This window comes from Mirounga leonina, unplaced genomic scaffold, assembly GCF_011800145.1.
Source record: "Mirounga leonina isolate KUSES-001 unplaced genomic scaffold, KU_Mleo_1.0 Mir_96, whole genome shotgun sequence".
NCBI lineage: Eukaryota > Metazoa > Chordata > Mammalia > Carnivora > Phocidae > Mirounga > Mirounga leonina.
The window spans coordinates 971,454-992,890 of record NW_023270871.1 but is presented as its reverse complement, the minus strand read 5'-3'; the positions used below and the strand labels follow the sequence as shown (position 1 = coordinate 992,890).

The 21,437-nt window shown below is 45.3% G+C and overlaps 1 protein-coding gene across 1 annotated transcript in view; it reads left to right on the top strand.

The window, feature by feature from the left end:
• Positions 1-3,128: 3,128 nt before the first annotated feature.
• Positions 3,129-21,437, top strand: part of LOC118006337 (prolactin receptor-like) — a 34,433-nt gene continuing 16,124 nt past the window's right edge. Inside the window, exon 1 of the mRNA XM_034998955.1 lies at positions 3,129-3,187. The gene's annotated coding sequence lies outside the window, so the exon portion shown is untranslated. The remainder of the gene's footprint in view (positions 3,188-21,437) is intronic.

Sequence of the window (21,437 nt, the reverse complement as noted above, 5' to 3'; positions counted from 1 at the left end):
GATTTCAAGATGCAAGGATGGGAATGACAGAGTCTCTCTCCTATAGGGACATAAAATCTAGAGGAGCTACTATGTGGGCAGTACTGTGCTGAGTATATATAAATATGAGGCACTGTTGCCTCCCACATCATCTGACTTACTACTTGTGCTTTGCAGAAAATTATTCTCCAACACTTAGCCTTTCTTTTAAACCCTTACAATGAGCAACCCACTCACTGCCTCGTGAAACATCTCATTCTACTTGGGAATGGTAGTCACCATTAGAAAGGTTTTCCTTAAAATTAGCACAAATCTACTTTTCTGTGATTTCTATACATTGACCCAACTTTTGCCTTCTGGACACACCCAGAAAAGGAAAAAAAAAAAAAACGATTTTTTTTTTTCTCCTATATATCAGAAGTCCGCTAAGTAAGACTTGCAAGCCAAATGCAGCTACACATTTATTTTTGTAAATAAAGTTTGTTAGAACACAGCCAAGCCTACTCATTTATCCATTGTCTGTGGCTGCTTTTGCACAATAGCAGACTAGTTGCAACAAAGAACGTATGGCCTACAAAGTCAAATATATTTATTATTTGGCCCTTGAAGAAAAAGTTTTTGACCTCTGCTGTATATGGCAAGTCTTGAAACACTTACAATTAATATATCTGTGCCTAGAACTGTACATGGGAGCTAATGGAGGCAGAATGAAGGCACAATATCACCTCCGTTGTCCTGGATACCATACTTCTAATGATGTGGCCGGAGATTAGGTTGATCTTTGACTGACATGTAATCCTAGAGTGTATAAAGGACTACATCTCTGAGATTATTTTCCCCAGGAGCTTCTGTTAAGTTCTGCCTCCCCACCCTGCACTGTCATAGCTTAGTGTTAGAAACTATATCCAAAACTTTACATCTTTCCGGCCTGTCCAGAGCAATCTGAAAACAATTCAGCACATATTAATAGGCTGCATTGGTCAGGGTCAGACAGGAAGAAGATGATATGCTCAAGTTAGGATTTTTAAGAGAATATAATCAAGAGCCCATTGACATACCTGTGGGCAAGGTTGAGAGAACTAGCAGGGGAATTTGTCGCCACCCTTTCTCCACAGAAGGGGATGGCGGGGAGGGATTTTGCTGGGACCTGGTGATAGCTGGAGCCATGGAAGAAGGGCTGCCCCACTGGAGCTGTGGTAGTAGAGGGACAACCACTGCCAAGACCAAGCCACGAGGAAGGCAGGGAGGGAGGGAAATCCTACCCTAATGTGCTCTACCCCCACCCTCTGCCTCCTGTGGGTGGAGCCCAAGCTGAAGCTGAAGGGCAAGAGCCACCGGAGTCACCTCCACAAGGCACAGGGCAGGACTGACAGGAGGTGCAGCATTGGGGCAGAGGATGACAGGGCTAGATGATGTGCCAGGCACTTAATAAATGCTGAATGAATAAACAGATGGATGAATGAAGTGAGCCCAAAGCCTGTCGTTCAGTTAATGTTTGTTGAACTGCAGAAATGAGTGTTGGGGCCGTGATTTCTTTTATGGTCTCTTGTCCCAGAGTCATCACTGCTACCCCCAGTGGACGGCTTTCCCTGTGCTCCACACCCTCTGCACCCTTCCCTAGCCTCGGCTGACCCCTGAGGGTTTCCTGCAAGAGGGTAAAAGGAGTCTGGATTCTTCTGAACAGAGCTAAGACATTATCAAAGAGAGGGCTTGAAGTCCTGAAATTATTCTCAGAATCTAAAATGCATTCTAGAATGTTCGGAGTCTTAAAAAACAAAAAATTCAGCATCACTGTACCGTATGGAGAGAAATTGGTGGCTTTTGAGAAAGCTGCCCCGGACATTTGTGTTACGGGCTCTGGATTTGCCAGATGCCTCATTATCAAGTGCCTTGCGGCTGGCTGTTTCATGTCCAAATGGATCTCAACACATCCTAGGCTTTTATTGCAAAGACGTCTGGGCTCTCCATTCACTTTGCCAGTAGTGGTAATGCTGAGATAGTGGGGTGTGTGAGAGACATCCTCAGTGGCCCCGCTTGTCACTCTCTCCTCCATCAGTTGAGTCAGCATGGAGAGTATTCAACATTTGATTCCAAAGGGATAGTCCTAAGGATTCCGAATTTTGAAGATGTAGAACTTATTTGAAGGCGTTGTTTGGTCCGCTACTCTAGCTAGATTATTGTAGCATGAAATGCACAAGACTAAGTTGGGCACTGAATTAGGAATTGCTGTCCATATATCAAAGCAAATTTTAAAAAGGAACTGCAGACATAGAGGGGCCAAAAATCATTTTTGTTCTAATTCAGAGCCGTACTACTGGCAATTGTCACCTTGTGCTTCCCAGACTGAGGCCAGTCAGTTCCCAGAATTGAGAACGTCCTATACAAAACCCGGAGCAGGTATACTGGAAGGAGCAAAGTGGGAACTGTGATTTCCAGTGGGCACGGCCCAAGTGACACAAGTCCACACCCGACAGCGCAGTGAACAACCTTATCCTCACCAAAAGTTAGTCCCACTTGGAAAAGCATTCTTCGGCCAACGCTCATGTGAACCCATGAGAGAGCATCAAATCTGAGCTTCAGGTGAGCGTGGCCAAATGCCCGAATTCAGCCACGACTGTGATAGGATTTGTCAATAAACTTCACTCAAGGTCTTAAGGACCAAATTTCATCAAATCTAATCCCAATTAGGATGATTGACAACATTTGAGTAAGATCTATGGATTAGATAGTAGTACTGTGTCGATGTTAATTTTCTGATTTTAATCATCACACTCTTAAGGTAAGAGAATGCCCTTATACTTAGGAAAACATACTGAAAAATTTAGGGGTTAAGAGGCATCATGACTGCAACTTATTCTCAAGTGATTCAGAAAAATAACAATTTGTGTATACGGAGAAGAAAGTGATAAATATGGTAAAATATTACCTGTTAGGGTATCCGAGTGAAGGGTTTATGGGATTTTCTTTTTTTATGATTTTTGCAACTTTTCTATAAGTTTGAACTTACTTCATAATAAAATTGCCAAGAAACTAATTCCAAAAAACGAGGGCTATCGAATGCAGTCATGCTGGTGCTGTTAAGTGAGTCAGAAATGATCTCTCCTCTTTGTCATCCTTCAGCTAAAATGAGTCATTTTCTCTTTCAGCTAAAGAACCCTTCTATTCATGGAGGTGAACACTACAGACGCTTTCCACATGAACCTTGAAGGTAAGGGGAACTTGATCACATGTCCCTCTGTCACACCGCCTGTCTGTCCTGCTGTCCATTTCAACCAGGCAAGGACGGGGACTCGCCTATCTTGGGACTCACTTATCTTGGCTCAGAGAAAAAATACTTCCAAACTGGTCAATGTCTACATTGTCTCATTCTGCTGTTCTCAAAGACCTTTTCAATCTCCCCAGCCTGTCCTGCTCAGACGAACCTTCTGTTTTTCTAAAAGGAAATACCAAAACTATTAATAGCTGACATCTCTTAGTGGTGCAATAATGAGAGATTTTTATTTTCTTCTTATGTTTTTTCCATAGTTGAGAGATTTTCAACAATGATTGTGTCACTTTAAAATCAAGAAAAGAAATACTGTTTATTCTTATTTTCCCAAGCAGCTCTATGTAAATTTTTGCCATAGCTTTCTGTGCCCCCCTCAGCACCCTAATGTCATCACTGCTTCGTGTCTCCATCCTCCCAGCCCAGTGACAGACCTCATGGCAAGACTCATATGTGATAGGCCCTGGATCTTCTTCTTCTACCACTGGCAAGCAAAATCATTTCATGGCCCCATGGCCCACTGCGTCCCAGGCACAATCTGCTGGCTGGGATCTCACAAACTATTGGTTGCCTCTCCCCTACTTACAGTATCCTATTGCCATTTTGACATTGCCCTATTTGCTGTTTTGGCGTTGGAATTGGGTAGAAGTACTTAACTCACATTTCCCCCCTTCATCCCAACTCAAATACCATGCCCCCATTCCATCTCCCTAGGATGCCAGGCCCAGCTGATAAATCAATCATATGAAGTATCAAGACTCCACTTTACCGATGGAGAAACCAAGTCATATGGCTTTCCTCTGTATATACTACAGTAAAATGGGATCTAGACCCACTGAGACCAATGTGACTGTAACCCTAAGAACGCACTCTCTCTTTCAGAAGAAGTTAAGGACTCTTGGAGATATGAAACTGACTGGGTCATTGGTAGAAGAGAACTGTGGCCAAAGTTGTCCTAGGATTTCCTGAGGCCACCCAGGATATTTACTAGTCTTCCAAAATTGAAAAAGTGATAGCCTTTTCAGGGTCATAGGGCACTTCAATGTTAAGAACCAAACTTGAGCTTTCCCTGTGGCCCAGAGATTCTCAGCTTGAGCACTGTTGACATTCTGGGCCAGATCATTCCTTGTCATGGAGGCTCTTCATCCCTGGGATCTTAGCATCATCCCTCATCTCTACTCACTCAATGCCAGTAGACAGCACCCCACCATACTTGTAATAATCAGCAATGTCCCCAGATGTTGCCTAAGGTTCCAGGAAGGACAAATGTCCCCCAAGTAGTGATAAGAAAATAATGCCAAATGTCCCCTTGGTCGGGGAGGGGGGAGCACAATCAGCCCCGTGGACCACCACCACTCTAAGTTACCTCAGTCCAACAAGAACTTCTGTTTTTCATGGAAATGGACTGAAATGTATAGTATTCAGACAGAAGTGGCCAAAATGCTCTGGCCCAGAAGGACCCTGTGGCATAATATAGGCTGCCCAGGAGTATTTGGTAACATTGCCACTGGTGAGCCAACCTAGCCAGACAACCAACCTCTCTGCGTTTCTGCCCCTTGATGCCAAATGCCTCAGAGGATTTGTTTGAACGGAATGGAAACAAAGAAGAACAGGGTAGCACTGAATACTGTGAGTAGTCCTTCCATTCATGAGGGCAGAGAGGTCCAGAAAAGCATAGTGTAGTCTGAACTGTGTTGCAAAGCACCAGGGGGGGTTGGCGGCTATTTTTTATTTTATGGGCCACATTATTGCACTAAAGATGTGGGACTCAGTCTCCAATTACTTCATAAAATTTGATATTTTTAAACAAACAGGCACCCATTCTTGGCAGTGGTTTAACTGGAAATCCCTTTCCCCATTCCTCAGAGAGTGTAGAGCAGGTGAGGTTGTGGGAGCAGATCTACCATGTGGTACCATTTGGTGAGCCGAGGCCCTGAGAGTAAATCCCAAAGTGCTAGGATTGGTATACGCATTTCCTGCTCATCGCCACGTGTGCCTTTTTCTCCCTCGTCGATCTCCCTTCCCTGCACCCACCTCCCACAACCCTCCACCCCTTACTCAACCTAGTGTTTGGTTTGAAAAACTGCCTCTGATACCCATGAGTATCTGTGAAAACACAGGCAAGAATTCAAGAACGCTTACATGGTCATCCAAGAGAAACAGAAATGCAGCTCAGTTTCAGGGTGAAAAGAACAACCAGAAAGCAGTGTTCATAAAGGAATTAAGAGGGGAAAATCTCCCTAAAAGAGAGGATTATAATTAAGCCTAGAATCGCAGTTCCTGGCCAAGACTCCACCAAAAGTGCCACTGTCCATTTTGTGGCCTTTAATCTGGTGTCTGGTCTCTTTGACTTGTCCCAATGTCTCAGTGGGTCTAGATCCCATTTTACTGTAATACATACAGAGGAAAGCCATATGACTTGGTTTCTCCATCGGTAAAGTGGAGTCTTGATACTTCATATGATTGATTTGTCAGCTCTTGTCCCAGTGACCTCCCTAACAATCTCTCCCTGGCACCTCCTCCTGAGGGTGGAACAGAACACCACTCGGACTGGCACACCAGGCTCCTTAGCAAGAGCTTGGCATCCTCTGGGCTCTGCCTATTCCAACTCTCCACCTCCAGCCTTTTCCCAAGCTCCCGTCTGCCCGACTCCGACCTTAACTTTTTCCAGACTGCAAGGGAGTTTAGAAACAGCCCAGGACACTGGGGATGGGAGTGGGGAGGAGTGGGGGGATGGAATGTGCCTTCCACAGAGTGTGCTTTGAAGTGTGACTGAAACTCTATGCCTGTAATCTTTTCACCCTCCATGTTTGCCTGCCAGAGTCCTTCAAGCGCCTATCATTTGAGCCTCTGCTTTGACTAATGTATGGCATTGCTCAAAACCTATGCACTGACCTAGAATGGTAAGACCTTAATTTATGAATAAGAATCTGTTTATCAGAGTAGCTTATTGGTACTTCTCTAAGACGAAGGCCTTGGAATTCAGACACAGGACAAGTTCATTAGATTGCTGCAGAGAGATTGAAATGATGGAGATCTTGAGCTCCAGACCCGCACTGTCCAATACACTAACCATTAGCCCCACATGGCAATTTACATGTAAGTTTACTGAAAATAAATAACTTTTAACTTTTGAAATTCAGCTCTCCCGTCACACTGACCACATTTCAAATGTTCACATGTGGCTAGTGGCTACCATATTGGACAGAGCCGATAGGGAACATTTTCATCATCATAGCAAGTTTCATTAGGCAGTACCTGAGGCTGTTACTAGTGATGGGGAGTTTTGGAGAGGAAGCCTAAAATCACCAGTTAGGTAGGGAGGAACAGAGAAGAGTAGAAGGAACAAAATTCCAAAGGGAAGGTGAAGGGGGATGAAAGGCAAACTTTGTATGCTTTGCCAAGGGCCCAACCCTGACCAAAGATGCATCCACTCTGTCACAGAGCTGTCTATGTTGACACCTGCGAATAAAGGAGTGACTGGGGTCAGCTTTGGGCCCCATTTCCTCCATTGTATGGCCCCTCAATTCTGTGGGCTCCTTTTGAAGCAAGAGACCCTATCCCAGATCCTTAGCTGAGAGGGCTCAGCACATCACTCACACACAGAAGTCACTGGGCTCCCAGTAGCATAAGGCATCCCATCACTATCCAAGAGTCCACTTAGAGCTGGGACTCGCAAATCAAAAGACATGCAGGGGAAAAGGAATAACTTCTCCATCTGGAATTAGACCTCCAGAGAGTCTGGGGGACATGGTGGATCCAAGCAGCTGTTGTCATCCCTTACTCATAACAGTGATTTGTGCCTGCACAGTGCTTGCCATCGTGTGGAGCATTTTACATATTAATCCAGCTCAGCCTCCCAATAATTGGCTGAGAAAAGCAGGGCAGACATACCCTCTTGTCACTTTCTCATAGAAGAAATTCACACTCAGAGAAAGAGATGTGCCACAGTTGATCAATTGGTAACTGGCAGAACCAGCTCTGGAACACTCTCGTCCCACACCCTCTGTGGCTCGTGTCATCTCTCTCTAGTGATGAAGGTTATTTTGTACCTGTCCAAATCCCCACATGTGTCAGCCCCAAAGGGTGTGAACTTGCCTCGGATCATGACTCCAGTTTGTATTCAACCCCAAGCCAATGACAGAGCCCCTCGCAGCCTCATGGACTCTTAATTACCAGTGACCCATGCAAGCTGCCAAGCAAGAGGGCAAGGTGGACTTGTGGCTAGAAAGAGCACACTGATAAGACTTTTCTTAAAAGACCCCTTCCAGACAAATGCCGATATCCAGAAAATGGCAAAAAGGGAATGGTATTCATGGCAGCCTCGGCACCAGACTTCCTGAATCTGTTTTCCTATGCACAAGACACAGGCAAGTACTGTTTTCCTGGGTCCCAAATCTCTAAGTCTGCAGTGGGAAACATGCCAGTGGCTTTTGCTTGCTAGAAAAAGATCCAGAAAACTGGATCAGATTAGTTCATGTATTGGACTTTCAATAGTTTGGGCCAAATATTTATGACTATTTATAACAGCTGACAAAACTGAGCTCTGTGAACAAAAGCAAAGGGGAAAATGCAACCAGCAGTGTCTGCCATGCTGTTATACCCAGGGCTGTGAGTTCCCTCCCCAGGGAAGCCGCCCAGCTCCTCCACCAGGTCAAATCTGTCCACCATTGGCTCGCATGGCACCTGCAGAACTCCCTCGTAATATATGGGTCATTTACATATAAGTGTTTTACTAGCTTATGTCTTCACTACCAGACTGTTAGTACTGAGGGGGTTGTTTTAGCACAACACTGTATTCTCAGGGCCCTGCCCATGCCTGGTGTGTTATAGATGCTCAGTGGATATTTGTTGAAAGATGGATTGATGAGTGGATGGGTAGATGGATGTGTGGATGGATGAATGTTCCAGCCACTAAACTAGGTAGACCCTGCCTTTTTCTGCAAATGCATTAAAAAGGGCTGAATCATGGTTTTCCTTTTTCCTCCCCATTCTCACTTACTGAAACTGCCCTGGGAGTATTTATCCCCAGACCCAGCCTAACTCAAGGACCTTGGCCATTACGTCTTCGATTGGACAAGTGGCTTTTTGTGAAGAAAGGGCTTCTTCCAAGGGAAGCTGAGTAAAGGGAAAAGAGAAAAGAGGGACTACAAGCCAGTAAGAGACAAGTAATTATCTTGCTGCATAAGTAGTTCACATATTTTGAAGGAAGAAGCAAGTTTGAAAGAACATATTGTACACGACCGAGAAAGGGTGATTAAATCCAGTAGAGACAGGATGTGCTTGTACAAGATGGAACAAAGTGAGGGAAAAGAGGGCGATTTGGGGACTGGTAGTGGTTTCAGGGCTGGGCAACAGGCAAGGAGGTGGGCCTTTAACCCTCGAGCACACAGGCTGTCGCACCTCCTCACCACTCTTTGAACTTCCAGATCTTCCTGCTCTGCGTACCAAGGATGAATAGAAGCTGAGGGGCCAGGGTAAAACAAGTGGCCAGCTTCGGAGAGAGAACCCTAACGAACTCCTTAAACTCCTCTTGAATAAGATGACCCCCACCCTTCTCTGAGGCTCTGAAAAAAAGAGTTTTTCCATGAAATTGCCTTTCACTCGTCAGAAGCTTAATGGCAAATAATGGCTAGTTACCCCTGGGTATTTTAAAGAACTCTCACGTGGACACAGTAATGGAATTCAGAGAAGTGGAGGGAATTCTTAAAAACAAGGAAGCAGGAGCACCTGGGTGGCTCAGTCATTAAGCGCCTGCCTTCGGCTCAGGTCATGATCCCAGGGTCCTGGCATCGAGCCCCGCATCGGGCTCCCTGCTCTGCGGGAAGCCTGCTTCTCCCTCTCCCACTCCCCCTGCTTGTGTTCCCTCTCTCGCTGTCTCTCTCTCTCTCTCTCTCTCTCTGTCAAATAAATAAATAAAATCTTTAAAAAAAAAAAAGGGAGCAGGCTATGGGACATCAAGAACTATTGCAGTCACTCTTTATGGCCTGGGCAGAGATGGGGCGCAAGCTCAGACTCACACACTGATTAACACAGGGAAGTTGGCTGTCAACATCTGCTGAAAATTTTGCCACAACATAAATAAGTAGTTTCTGTATTCTCCAAATGGGGACCTTTTCCGTGTATTTACACCATGAAAGGACAGGTTTTTATTAGGAGACTCTTCTTGTGGTGTTAAAAATTTTATTGTGACTTTTTCCCCCTCAATGACAAAAGTGATAACTTTTTATTTAAGTATTTTAGTAATATTTTATTTTATTTCAAAAGTAATCATTTTCTTTATTTTAAAATCATCCTCCTAGAGATAACTACTGCTAATATACTGGTGTGTGTATTTGCTAGTCTTTCTTCTGTGCACATAAAATAGAGAGAGATACAGATATTAGAATTGAGGTCAAAGACATTTACTTTTCACACCCAGTCTTCTTTTTCCTTTTCACAGGTTTCTATATTATTAAGTTTTTTATTGTATTTTTTTAAAGATTAGATAACACTTTATTGTATGACCACACCATGATCTAGTTAAATAATCCCTTATCGTTTGATATTTAGATTTCTTCCAGTGTTCTCTTTTTACAAATAGTGTTGGAGGGATTTTTTCTTTTTTGTATGGAATTGTTTTTGCACATCTCTGTTCATTTGGAACAAATTTCTAGGAGTGTATTTTTCATTTCAAAGTGTATCTACGTTCATGAGGCTTTTAATATATGTTACCAAAAAGATTGTACCAATTTATATTCAGAAGATGAAGTGCCAGTCCCATGTCTACCCTTGAGCAGCCAGAAGTGTTTGCAAACTCAGTGATACCATCCTGAAATCTTACAGGGGTGGGAAAAGAATAAAATAAAATATTTTACATGAAAATACTTTGAAAATTGAAAGTCCCATGAAAACGCATATTGCCATTATTATCAATTTTTAAACCACCCAAAACAGAAAAGGCATTACCTCTCTCGACCACATATTCCAATAAGTAGCAGCACTTTAAAAAATAAAATCCTTCTCAACTTCCCTCTAAATACAGCTGACACCCAATAAATTCCATTTATTCGAAACCATTTACTGAGCACCTTCTATGCATTGAGCTTTGCATTAACTATGAGGAATGTGGAAGGAAAAAAAATAAACACAATTCTTGACATCAATGAGCTTCTAGCCTCAGTAGATACAGGGAGAAAGAAGGGTAAATCGGGATTCATTATCAGGTCCTGGAACCTCTGTAGGGAGGGCATCCCCCATTTTGGGGAGATCCAAGGAAGTCCCAGCCTGGAGGAAGGAAAGCTGAAACTGAGGATAAGGATGCAGGTGAGTTTTGGTTGGGTGGCCATGTGCCAATCCTTACTGCTTCTGAAACAATACGGAGAAATCACATTGAACTAGCAGCTATATTCCTGCACAGAAAGGGAGCTGTTTCTGGGGGTGAAGACTTTAATAAGCCACATGCTGGGAAGGCTAAGACCCCAATGAGGGTATACTTGGAGGAACACTGGATAGGTATAATTTCTCTAGAAATCAGCCTGGTATTTTTTAGTCAGGCAGGAGAGCAGAAACTGAGAGGAGAATTGCTTGGGACCATAGAGGGGATTTTAGAGAGGTCTGGAAGGAAGATGAAAAGGGTGAGATATGGCATTGATGGGGACAGGAGCTTTGGAGGGGAATACAGAGATGCCTAATAAGGAATTTTGCCAAGCGACTGTTGTGAAGTATGCTTCCTGTCTACCCCCCAGATCCTTGCTCTTGTGAATACATAAAGCGACGTAGGGCTGCGTGTGTTGTCCAGATGGGTGGAGAGTGAGAATGGGGGGCTGCCTGCTGGAGGCTGCCACACCTGGTTAACTCATCTTTCATTCTGTAGGCATCTGAGCACTCCTGTGTGCTCAGAAGACTTCTGTGAAGCAGGAAAGCCCTCTTCTGAACTGCATAGGATATTAAAGTGAATGTTATCTGCTGTTCCTCTCATCCTGGTTCAGCGTGCCCATTTGGGCTCCGTGTGTCTGGTACATGCACAGAGCTTTCAAGAAGAGGCTGGGATTATAACGGGGCCTTTTATAGGACATTCAGAAATGCATGCCAGAAATCCAGGTGTGTATCAGCCCCTCTGCTTAGGCAAACCCATGGAAAGCATCCCAGGCCATTGATATTTTGACTTGTAAATAAATTGGCAATTAACAGAACTTTGAGTATCAGCAAAGCAGCAAATTTCCCTTTCAAATCATACTGTTCTTGTGGTGATATTAAAATTAATTTCTGTCTCTAAAGCTGAGTTGAGAAGCATGGGAATGCAACAATAGGATATCTGCCAGGCCAAGGATGAAAATCATTATGGATAATCTTCCAAGAAGAGCGTTTACAAAAATAGGGAAAAATTGACTAACCTTTTGAATATTGACTTCCTAATCTTTTTTCCTTTGGTGGTCTTAGGGTTGTCTGGAAAACACACCATCAATTATATGTTATGCAAAGAGGTGATGTTATTATTATAAAGCTATGAGTCAGCAATGACTTACCGGATTCTGCCAGGCCAAGGTCATGGTGGCCAAGAATGCAGGTATTTGCATAAGCCCACTCACTTCTGTGAGCAAATACATTGGTACAGGAAGCCTAGCAACCAACTGAGAGTTAGACCTACTGTTTGTTGTTGTGCTAATGGTCTGGTAGACTTACTAAGAAATACAAGAAGAAATCCTTTTATAATTGACAATAGCATTTGCTTTTTAAGATGTTAAGCATATTTTAGCATATTTTTCTAAGTGCATTGTCTTACTTTGGGATACAGAAACGCATCAATATTCAAAGCTCACTTATTCAGCAACCACATCTTAGTTAGCTTTGTTACCCATCTGTCCTTGAGTTCAAATTAATATACATGAACAGCTTTATTGGAAGAATCAGTAAGGGCTCATATCCCTCAGTAATAGGAAGGGCCTATTGATTAATGGGAAGAATGGGTTTCAGAGCTCAAGGTCAAGTGCTCTTTCAGTGGATCTGTGAATCAGAATAATGTATTACATATGGCCTTATAAACTATTCAGTCAATCAGTCGTCCAACAAGTGCTGTTGAACACCGTGAACATACATAAATGTGACAGTGAGGTGGGGGGGGGGCGGAAAATGTAGAGGAAGCAAGACAGGTTACTCTGAGAGTTTGATGATGGTATTCAAGATGGAACAGTGGCAGTTGGCCACGTGTCAGAGATTTCCCATTTATTTGCAGGTCTTCTGCTTGGTTAAATATAGTAGTTACCACCTAACTAAGCTGCACTGACTCTCCCTGGATTAGCCAGACTAAGTAATGCTAGCCATTATAATACCCAGCCTCTCTATATCTTGGAAGTTTGATAACCAAGGGTTTACTTGTCACGCAAGTCACAGTTCATTGGGTATCAGCAGGGGATGCAAGATCCTTCCATCTATTGGCTATGCTTGGCTCTTAGGACCTTCAAGTCCTTAAGTTCATCTTCCTCTGGCCAGTAATGGATGAGAGAGAGAGAATGAATGAACAAGAGAATGAGAATGTATGAAAAGTTTTAAATACCAGGACCAGATTAGAAGTATATCATTTTTGCTCACTTTCAGACACCACAGCTCAATCACCTGATCCCATCTAATTACAAGAGAGTCAATCCAGTGATCTTTAACTCTGCACCCAGAAAGAAAAGGAGAACCAAATTTCTGATGGGCAACAGAAGTTTTTACCACTCCTGTGAATGGTCTCCCAGGCTTCTAAGATGATGGGAAAAAGCAGGAAATAAGGAGGAAAAATGCTTTTGACACATTCTTGAGAATTTCTTCTTAGACATGTTAACTTTCTCCAATGTGTGCACAGCCCACTCTCAATGTTTTAAAGATTCTCCCGTTAGGCACTTGGCCAGTGCACTTCATCTTTCCAGACCTTAGTCACCCCATAAATAAAAGTGAGAGATTGGATCAGAATTATTTCAAGTCTTTTGGTTCCTTCACATCCAAAATTCTAGAACTCCTGCTCTGCATTTCCTCCTGAGACAAATAAGCAGGGAGCCAAGGAAGCAATGCCATGAGACCAATAATTTATTTTTTTTTTAAGATTTTGTTTATTTATTTGACAGAGAGAGAGGTAGCGAGAGCAGGAACACAAGCAAGGGAAGTTGGAGAGGGAGAAGCAGGCTTCCTGCCGAGCAGGGAGCTGGATGCGGGGCTTAATCCCAGGACCCTGGGATCATGACCTGAGCCAATGGCAGACGCTTAACGACTGAGCCACCCAGGCACCCCGATAATTTATTTTTTATTTTAATTGTAACTTCTCTTCTTACTTCCCAAGCCCAGGTTTCTACAAATTAAACTATACGTAATAGACAAGATTGTTACCAATATAACAGTGATTTTTTTTTATGGCAAAGTAAAGTTGTTTTGTGTATGGGTGAACAGCACATTCACACATACACACATATATAACGTCCACAAAGATCTCTCTGTGAGAAAGTAATCTTGTTCAAACAGTCTTGCAAAACATGTTCTCCTCCTACTCTCCTGCCCTGTATTAGTTTCACAGTGATAACAAACAGCGCTGTCTCCGTGGCTTTCAGCAACACTTACTTTTTGCTCACTCTATGTAAGGACGGCAGATCAGCTGCAGGTTGGCAGTGGCTCTGCTAGGATTGGCTGGGCCCTGCTGGGCTCATCCAGGTTCCACCTGTCTTCTTGTTCAAGAACCCAGACTAAGGGAGCAGCCACCATCTGGGACATCCGGAGGGCATGTGGAGAACAAGAACAAGAAGGCCTCAGCCAAACCATGCCGTTGTATTTCGGGCTTCTGTTTGGACACAGCAAAAACAACCACAACCATTCACATTCCACTGGCCAAAGCTTTTCACATGGCCAAGTCCCAGTCGTTGAAATGGGATGTGTATTCCTACCACAGTGTGTAGGATTATGTTCAGTGACAATGGATGACGACATGTAATCCTGTGACTGGGAGAGAACAAATATTTGAGGAGTATAATCCAGTCTTCTCACCCCACCACCTCTATTGAAGTTCTAAATACAACACTTCTCAAGGAGAAGTAGTCACTTGACCTCCCTCCTTCTGTGGTGGGAAGTTCTTGGGTTAGAGACAGTTTGGGAAGGAGAAGCAATCAGCAATGGGGAAATGGAGGGATTTAGCAAACATTTATATAGTCCTCATTATAGGCTGGGCACTGTTTCAAATTCGTTGCCAGTAGTAACTCATCTGATCTTCATCACGGCCCTGTGAAGTTGGACCTCGTATTGTTCCCATTTTACAGATGAGGAAGCTAAGGCACAGAGAAGTTAAGTAAGTGGCCTATGATCACACATCTAGTAAGTGGCAGAAACGGGTTTCCAACCCAGGTAATCTGGCTCCAAAAGCCCGATTCTTAGACACCAAGAAGGGAAGAGAAATGGGAGTGGTCCAGCACCACAGACAAGCTGGTTGCTCGTAAGCTATGCTTCTAGAGGAGACATCATAATAATGTCTGAAAGGAACAGACCTTATTTCAGTAAGACAAGTATTACTGTATAATAAAAATGTTTCCGTAATACTTATATGTTTTTCAGAATATACACAAAACTGGCCATTCTCAGATTGTTGGGATATAGGCCACTGCCCTAGGCACTGCCCTGCATGAATCTCTTCTCTCATGGAGTTTATGCTTTAGTGGAGGCAGGCTCACAATCAACACATAGCTAAGGAAAAAATACCATAGGTCAATGATGGTAAGTCCTGTGGAAAACAATAAAGTAGGACCGGGAGATGAAGAATGTGGAGCAGTGCTGGAGATGGGTTGCAATTTAAAGACGGTGGTCAGTGAAGGCCTTGCCGATAAGGTGACATTTGAGCAATGGCCCAAAAGAGGTCAAGGGGATCGGTATTTGATGAAAGAATGAATGAATGTTCAAGCAGATCTAGCTATCCCTGTAAGCCTTTAAAAAATAAATAAATAAATAAAAATTAAAAACCAAACCAAACCAAAAGACCCAATTACTTATTACTTATGCCCAACCCAGCCACCCTCTGCCCTGGTGTCTCTCAAGCTTAGGTGCTGGCTGAGCCCTGCTCCTTCTCTCTCCCTTGGCTGCGGCCACTCCCATTCCACCAAAGGATTTCCTGCAGGACAGAAGGGGACACAACCGTTAACTCCTCTTTAAATGGCCAGTGGATTTTTTCTGATTGGGAATATGCAGGGGTCATGTGGTGGTGGCTGTTCACATTGTTCTGGGGGGTGGGATGGAAGGAGAGGGCTTGACGTGGGCTGTTATTAGTATGTCTACACATGCGTGCGTCTAAGACAAGGCTGAGCATGTTTTGCTCAACAGGATAGTGAGCCAGAGATGACAGAGCTAATAGAATTGCTCAGTAATGAGCAATGAGCAAATGAGAAGGTGTGAAGCCTTTAGTGGTGGGCAGCAGAGATTAAACCCGGCTGATATCAAGAATGCAAAAGGAAAAGACAGTATCTGATTTCCTGCTCTCTGACTTCTCTAGGAATGAGAGGGGTCAGATCAAGAGGAGCCAGAACCTGCAAACCGGTCATCCCCGCAAGAAGAGCCGGGGAGTGGAGAGGGAGGAGGAGAGGGATTGCACTGGAGGGAAGGGGGCAGGCAGCCAGCTGAGCTGTGACGACTGGGCATTGGGCAGAGAGCCAGGATCTGCTGGGCCTGGTCATGGGAGAACTAGGGCCTTCACAGTTGACGGCAGAATCACAGAACCAGGGCACCGGGTGGGACCCATGCAAGACTTCCTTGGGCTTCTCTCACTGGACAGACATTCGTCCCAGCGCCTACAGATAGGGCTCCAGGGGCCCCAGCCTTGGGAACCTACCGGTAGAGGTAGCCAGGCAGATGAGCGCACTCTCCAAGCTGTGTGAATAGACAGACGCTAAAACCTTTTATCACAGAAGCCCCAGGCTAGGGAGAAGGCACACTTAGGAGAGTCAAGCTAGGCTGAGGATTTGTTTGTTTTTTTCATTTCTTTAGGCTATGGTTAAGTTTTTGTGTTTGTTTTGTTTTTATTTTGGTTTGTGTACCATATTTAGAAAACTGATTAAACAATCTGCCCCCCCATCTCTGATGCAGTTGTCAGCCAGAAGGAACAAATTAATACTTTGAACATTAACATGCAGAACCAGCAATGGGCACTGCCTGAGCAGGGGAGGAGGGCCTTCTGAAGTCAGCACAGGAGAGGGGAGCAGAAGAGGAAGACAGGGAACTGTCTCCTTGAGAGGAAAATGGAAGAAGGGAACGAGTCTGGGCTCACGGGGCATCTCCCAGTCAGAGCGGATGAAGTTTGACTCCCATGTCCTCCTCTCACGTGGGAGAGCATCGAGTCCAGAGCTGGACCCACGTTGCGGGTGTGCCAGAAATGTTTAACTGCCCCTGAGAAAAAAAGAAGAAACAAGAAATCCTGATTTGTAGCATTTGCCAATTCCCGTGGTACAAACACTCCCACTGTGGCTGATCTCAGGCTACCAACATGACGCCACGCGGCTTCCAGCATTCTGAAAATTTCAACAATTGCCTCCTGGTCTGAGCCAGGCTCGGTGCAACCTGCAGAGAGTCCCCGTGATGTCACAGTTTCTGACACGCTGAGCCATCCTCACAGCAAATTCCCTCAGGTCTCAGGAAAATGCCCTGTCTAGGCCCAGAAGGTTGGAGAAGCAGCCAACTCTACGTTCACCACCACTATCTTCCCTCCCCACCTCTTTGCCTAAGAACCAGCTAAGTGCTTGTTGAAAATGCCCCTTCTGGGACAAACTTGTAACCGGTAGATAAATAAGTCCTAGAGATCTAATGTGGAGCCTGGTGACTATAGATGACGATGCTGTGTTATAAACTTCAAAGTTGCTAAGAGACTAGATCTTAATTGTTCCATCAACGGGGCGTAATGGAGGTGTTAACTAACACTACGGTGGTAATCATATTGCAGTATGTAAATGTAGCAAATCAACATGATGTACACCTTAAACTTATACAATGTTATATGCCAGTAATATTTCAATGATTTTTTTTTAATTTTAAATGCCACTTTCTAGGTCCTGCCCTCTAAAACTTTTGGCCCATTATATCTGGGATGGGCAGTGGTGCTTAGAACACTCTAGAAGCAGTGATCCAGGAACACCCATTCCTATTGACGGACCATCCCCGCATCCCCATGGCACCCAGCCCCAGAGCCACCTCTGGGTAGGGGGAGTATGCTGAGGGAGCCCTTTATCAGGTAGAGGGCCCCTTTAAAGGGCACAGAACCCACAGCCCCAAGGGCTTCTGGTGGCCATGGCAGGGTGGTTAACAATACAGATCTCAGAGCCCAACTGCTGAGCTCGTCCCCTTCCATACAGTGCTCACTGGCTGTGTGACCTTGGACAACTCATGGAGCCTCTCTGGGCCTGAGTGTCCTCATCTGTAAAATGGGCATATTAGTAATAGTCCTTGCATCTCAGGTTTGTTATGAGGGGGAGGCATGTAGTGTATCCTGTGTAAGGGTTTGCCAATTTTCTCACCACACATTTTTTTTTTTAAGATTTTATTTATTTATTTGAGAGAGAGAATGAGAAAGAGAGAGCACGAGAGGGGGGAGGGTCAGAGGGAGAAACAGACTCCCCGCCGAGCAGGGAGGCCGATGCGGGACTCGATCCCGGGACTCCAGGATCATGACCTGAGCCGAAGGCAGTCGCTTAACCAACTGAGCCACCCAGGCGCCCCTCACCACACATTTTTAAGCACGCTGGAGGCTTTTAAGATAAGGTTGTTGGCCCAAACCACTTACCCCTTTGAGCTTCAGTGTTCTTATCTTTGAAATGGGAGCAATGATGTAGTAGTCATAGTAGCAGTAGGAGGAGTAATTATAGTAGCTTCCCTGCCCACTGCCCAGGATTATTGTAAAAATAACATGTGATAATGATGAGAAAGTGCAAAGTGCTTTGTAAACTATAACTCACCATGTAGACAAGAGGTTTGTCAACTGATGTTTGGTGTTGTTAGTAATTTGAGGCAGGACTCAGAGTCTAAAGACCGGGTTCCTGCTTTTGCTCTGCCTTCTACACTGAGTGATGGCGGACAGAGCCCGTTACCTCTCCCAGCCTCAGGTTCCTCTCCCGTCAAACGGAGCCTCTTAGCAGAGGCATGACATGTGTCAGGTGATGCTGTGCCAGTTAGTGCTCCCCCTCCTTCGCTTCACACTGGAATGTGCCGGAGGGCCTTTTAAAAATGCCTGCCTTCAGGTGGGTCCAACCCTCAACCAATGAAGCAGAATCTCTAGTGAGAAGGCACAGGAATGGGTACTTTTAAGAAGTCGCCTATTTTGTCCTAATGCGAATCCTGGATTGAAAACCACTGATTTCTGGGGCGCCGGGGTGGCTCAGTCGGTTAAGCCTCCGACCCTTGGTTTCCACTCAGGTCATGATCTCTCAGGGTCGTGGGATCGAGCCCCGCATCGGGCTCCGCGCTCAGTGGAGAGTCGGCATGAGGATTCTCTCTTCCTCTCCCTCCCATTCTGTCTCTCTCTGAAATAAGTAAATAAAATATTTTAAAAGGAAACTCACTGATTTCTGTGGAGCAGCGATGTAAAACACAATTTACAACGTAGGGTGTTTTTAAAAATGTTTTTAGCTGAGTGATGATCTCAGGAGAAACTACTCTGGAAATCAGGCCCGCGTCTGTTTGGCGCCTTCTGCCCGAAGCGTGCCCTTGCCGGGGAGGATTGCGCCCCCCCCCCCCCCGCGTGCTCTGGCCTTCCAGCCAGGCGGGCCGTGTGAGACCCAGCCTCGCTCAAGTCCGAGATGCCGCTGGGGTGCCGCTGGGGTGCCGCTGGGGTGCCGTGGGAGGGGAGTTTGGCGTGCGCGACGCCTCCAGCCACCCGGACACCTTCGGCGCTCCGCGTAATTACAAGTGAGTCCGGTGCAGAGGTGCGTGCGCGGCAGGGTGGCAGCTTACCCCGCTTGGGTCAGGAGCCGGGAGATCTTTCTGCTGAAGTGTCCTGTGCGTGCGGGACCAATGCAGGGTGGGCTCCGATTTGGACAAACGCTGCCCTCTGGCTCCCTCTGGCTCCCACCCTCTGGCTCCCAGGGCTCGGCGCGCCCACCCGGCGGCCTCCCAGCAGCGTCTCCACCACGTGCCCCCTCAGTGGCCCCTCTGGGGGTCCCGGAAGAGGGGGGCGGGAGGCTGTCTGAAGTCAGAGGTGGGCGGTTTCTATCAGCCCCTGCATTGTTTCTAGTAACTCTCACACAGCCGTGTGAGAGTCATGCGCCGCCGGGCTCTCGTGGGAGGGTCATTTATAGAAGTCGTTCCCTTGTGGAAAGTGCCAGACGTTTCCCACCAAAGGATGTAGGCAATAAGATGGACAAGTGTTTGAGAAGCAATAAAACGTCCACTTGATCATTGCAGTGATAAAAATAATAATAACGGATGGTCACATGAGCAAGGATCCCGCGGTGGAGGTTCCCTGGCAAATGTGTAAATATGCCGTCGGCGCTCCGGCCACAGAAACAGGTCTTCCCTGCAGCCGCCCCCCTTCCCGCAGGGTTCCCCCGAGCACCGCATCCCCAGCTTTCTGTGCCTGCGTCAAAGAGCAGCTACCCCGTTCTCCCTAAAACCTCTTCCCTCCCTTCTGTCAAAGACAGAAAACTAAGCCAGCTCCGTCTAGGGTTAGGTAACACAGGAACACAGGACCAGTTCTCTTGTATGCAGAGTTTCATCCCATATCTTACTAGGTTCTTGTTGGGCTTTTTCACCTTTACGGCTTCAGGGATTCACTTGGTCACGCTACAGGCAGTCACTGACCATTGACTTTGGTCAAAGTTTATATAATGCTCTTAATCTTGAGCCTTAATCTCAGCCCTCTGCAGCTCTCCCCACCCTGAGCAGATTATGGCTTGTTTTCCAGACTGAAAGTTGGCATTCTAAATTGGAAAGACAAGCCAGACTCTTGGAAATCAAACGGTACCTATGGGGTTCTCTCCCTGTTATTTTAGCCTCAGGCCATCTAACCAGGGTGGAATCGCAGGTAAGGAGACCCGGTGGCCAGACAACCCCAACCAGGCAGACCCCAAAGGAAGCACCTATTACAGTTCCTAACGCTTAAAACCAGGGATGAATACATGTAAAATTTGTTTGCAAGAAATAAGACTTTTTACATTTTTAGGACAAGAGAGACATTTGAAATTTGATTATACCCATTATGAGCCTTTAGCAACTTGATTTAAATTGAATGACCCAAGGGGTTGGATGGGGTAGGTAGTTTAGAGTGTGCAACCTGGGGAGGGGGAGGCATTTGGAAGGATTCCTGGAAGAACAACTAGAAGGTCCCCAGAGAACAACATACTGGCTTCCTCACAGGAGCCGTTACTAAACCAGGAGACCCAGTAGAAGAGAGTGCTTGATGGTGCCTAGATGCCCCAAATCTCTGTTGCCACTAAGATTTCTATTTCCAAGTATGTCTCAGAGGGAGTGATGGCAGGTAGAGAAAGGCTTCTAGAAGTTGTCCATGAGGCGGTGTCCAGCAGGCACGTGGGGAACCAGCTGTGGCCAGGAGGGACGGGCGAAAGCTGGTCTCTTCAGGGCTCATCAAACAACACCCAGTCATTCCAAACGTCTCAAATGGGCCTCTGGATGTTCTTCCCTTGATCTGTATAAATCGTAAGATTTAAAAGAAAATATATGCCATGTGTTTCCAAGATTTTACAGTTAGTTCATCAAGTCTGTTGTTTTCTGAGAGTTTTTTTGGAGTCCCAACAAGACTAATGAGCCTTTTTCAAATGTCGTTAAAAAATGTTTTCTTCTCAGAAGGACATTTAGAGGCTTTGAAATTTGTTCCAAGGGTAAAAATAATAGTATTAATAATAGATTGCTCAAAACTCTCAACACGTGCAGGTTCAAAATTTATTTAATACTCCCAAACCAACAGACATGAATTATTACTGGGGTTTGTCATTGCTTGAGAGAGGAGAAAGAAAGCACAGGGAGGTTCAGCAGAGTTCACTGTGTGGTTCACAGTTATGCCCATAGCCCAGCAAACTTCTTGCTCAGCCTACACTTTCAGAGAAAGCCCCCCACCTAATTCGGCATCCATGAGGCCAGGTTGATTTTGTACTGAGGCGACTTACTGAGCGGCTGACTTTTCAGCCTGCTTTATTTTTGGCTGGTCGATCAAAGCCCTCCCAGGATGGTTCTCTTGTAGGGCATGCAATCTGTGTCACGTAAAATG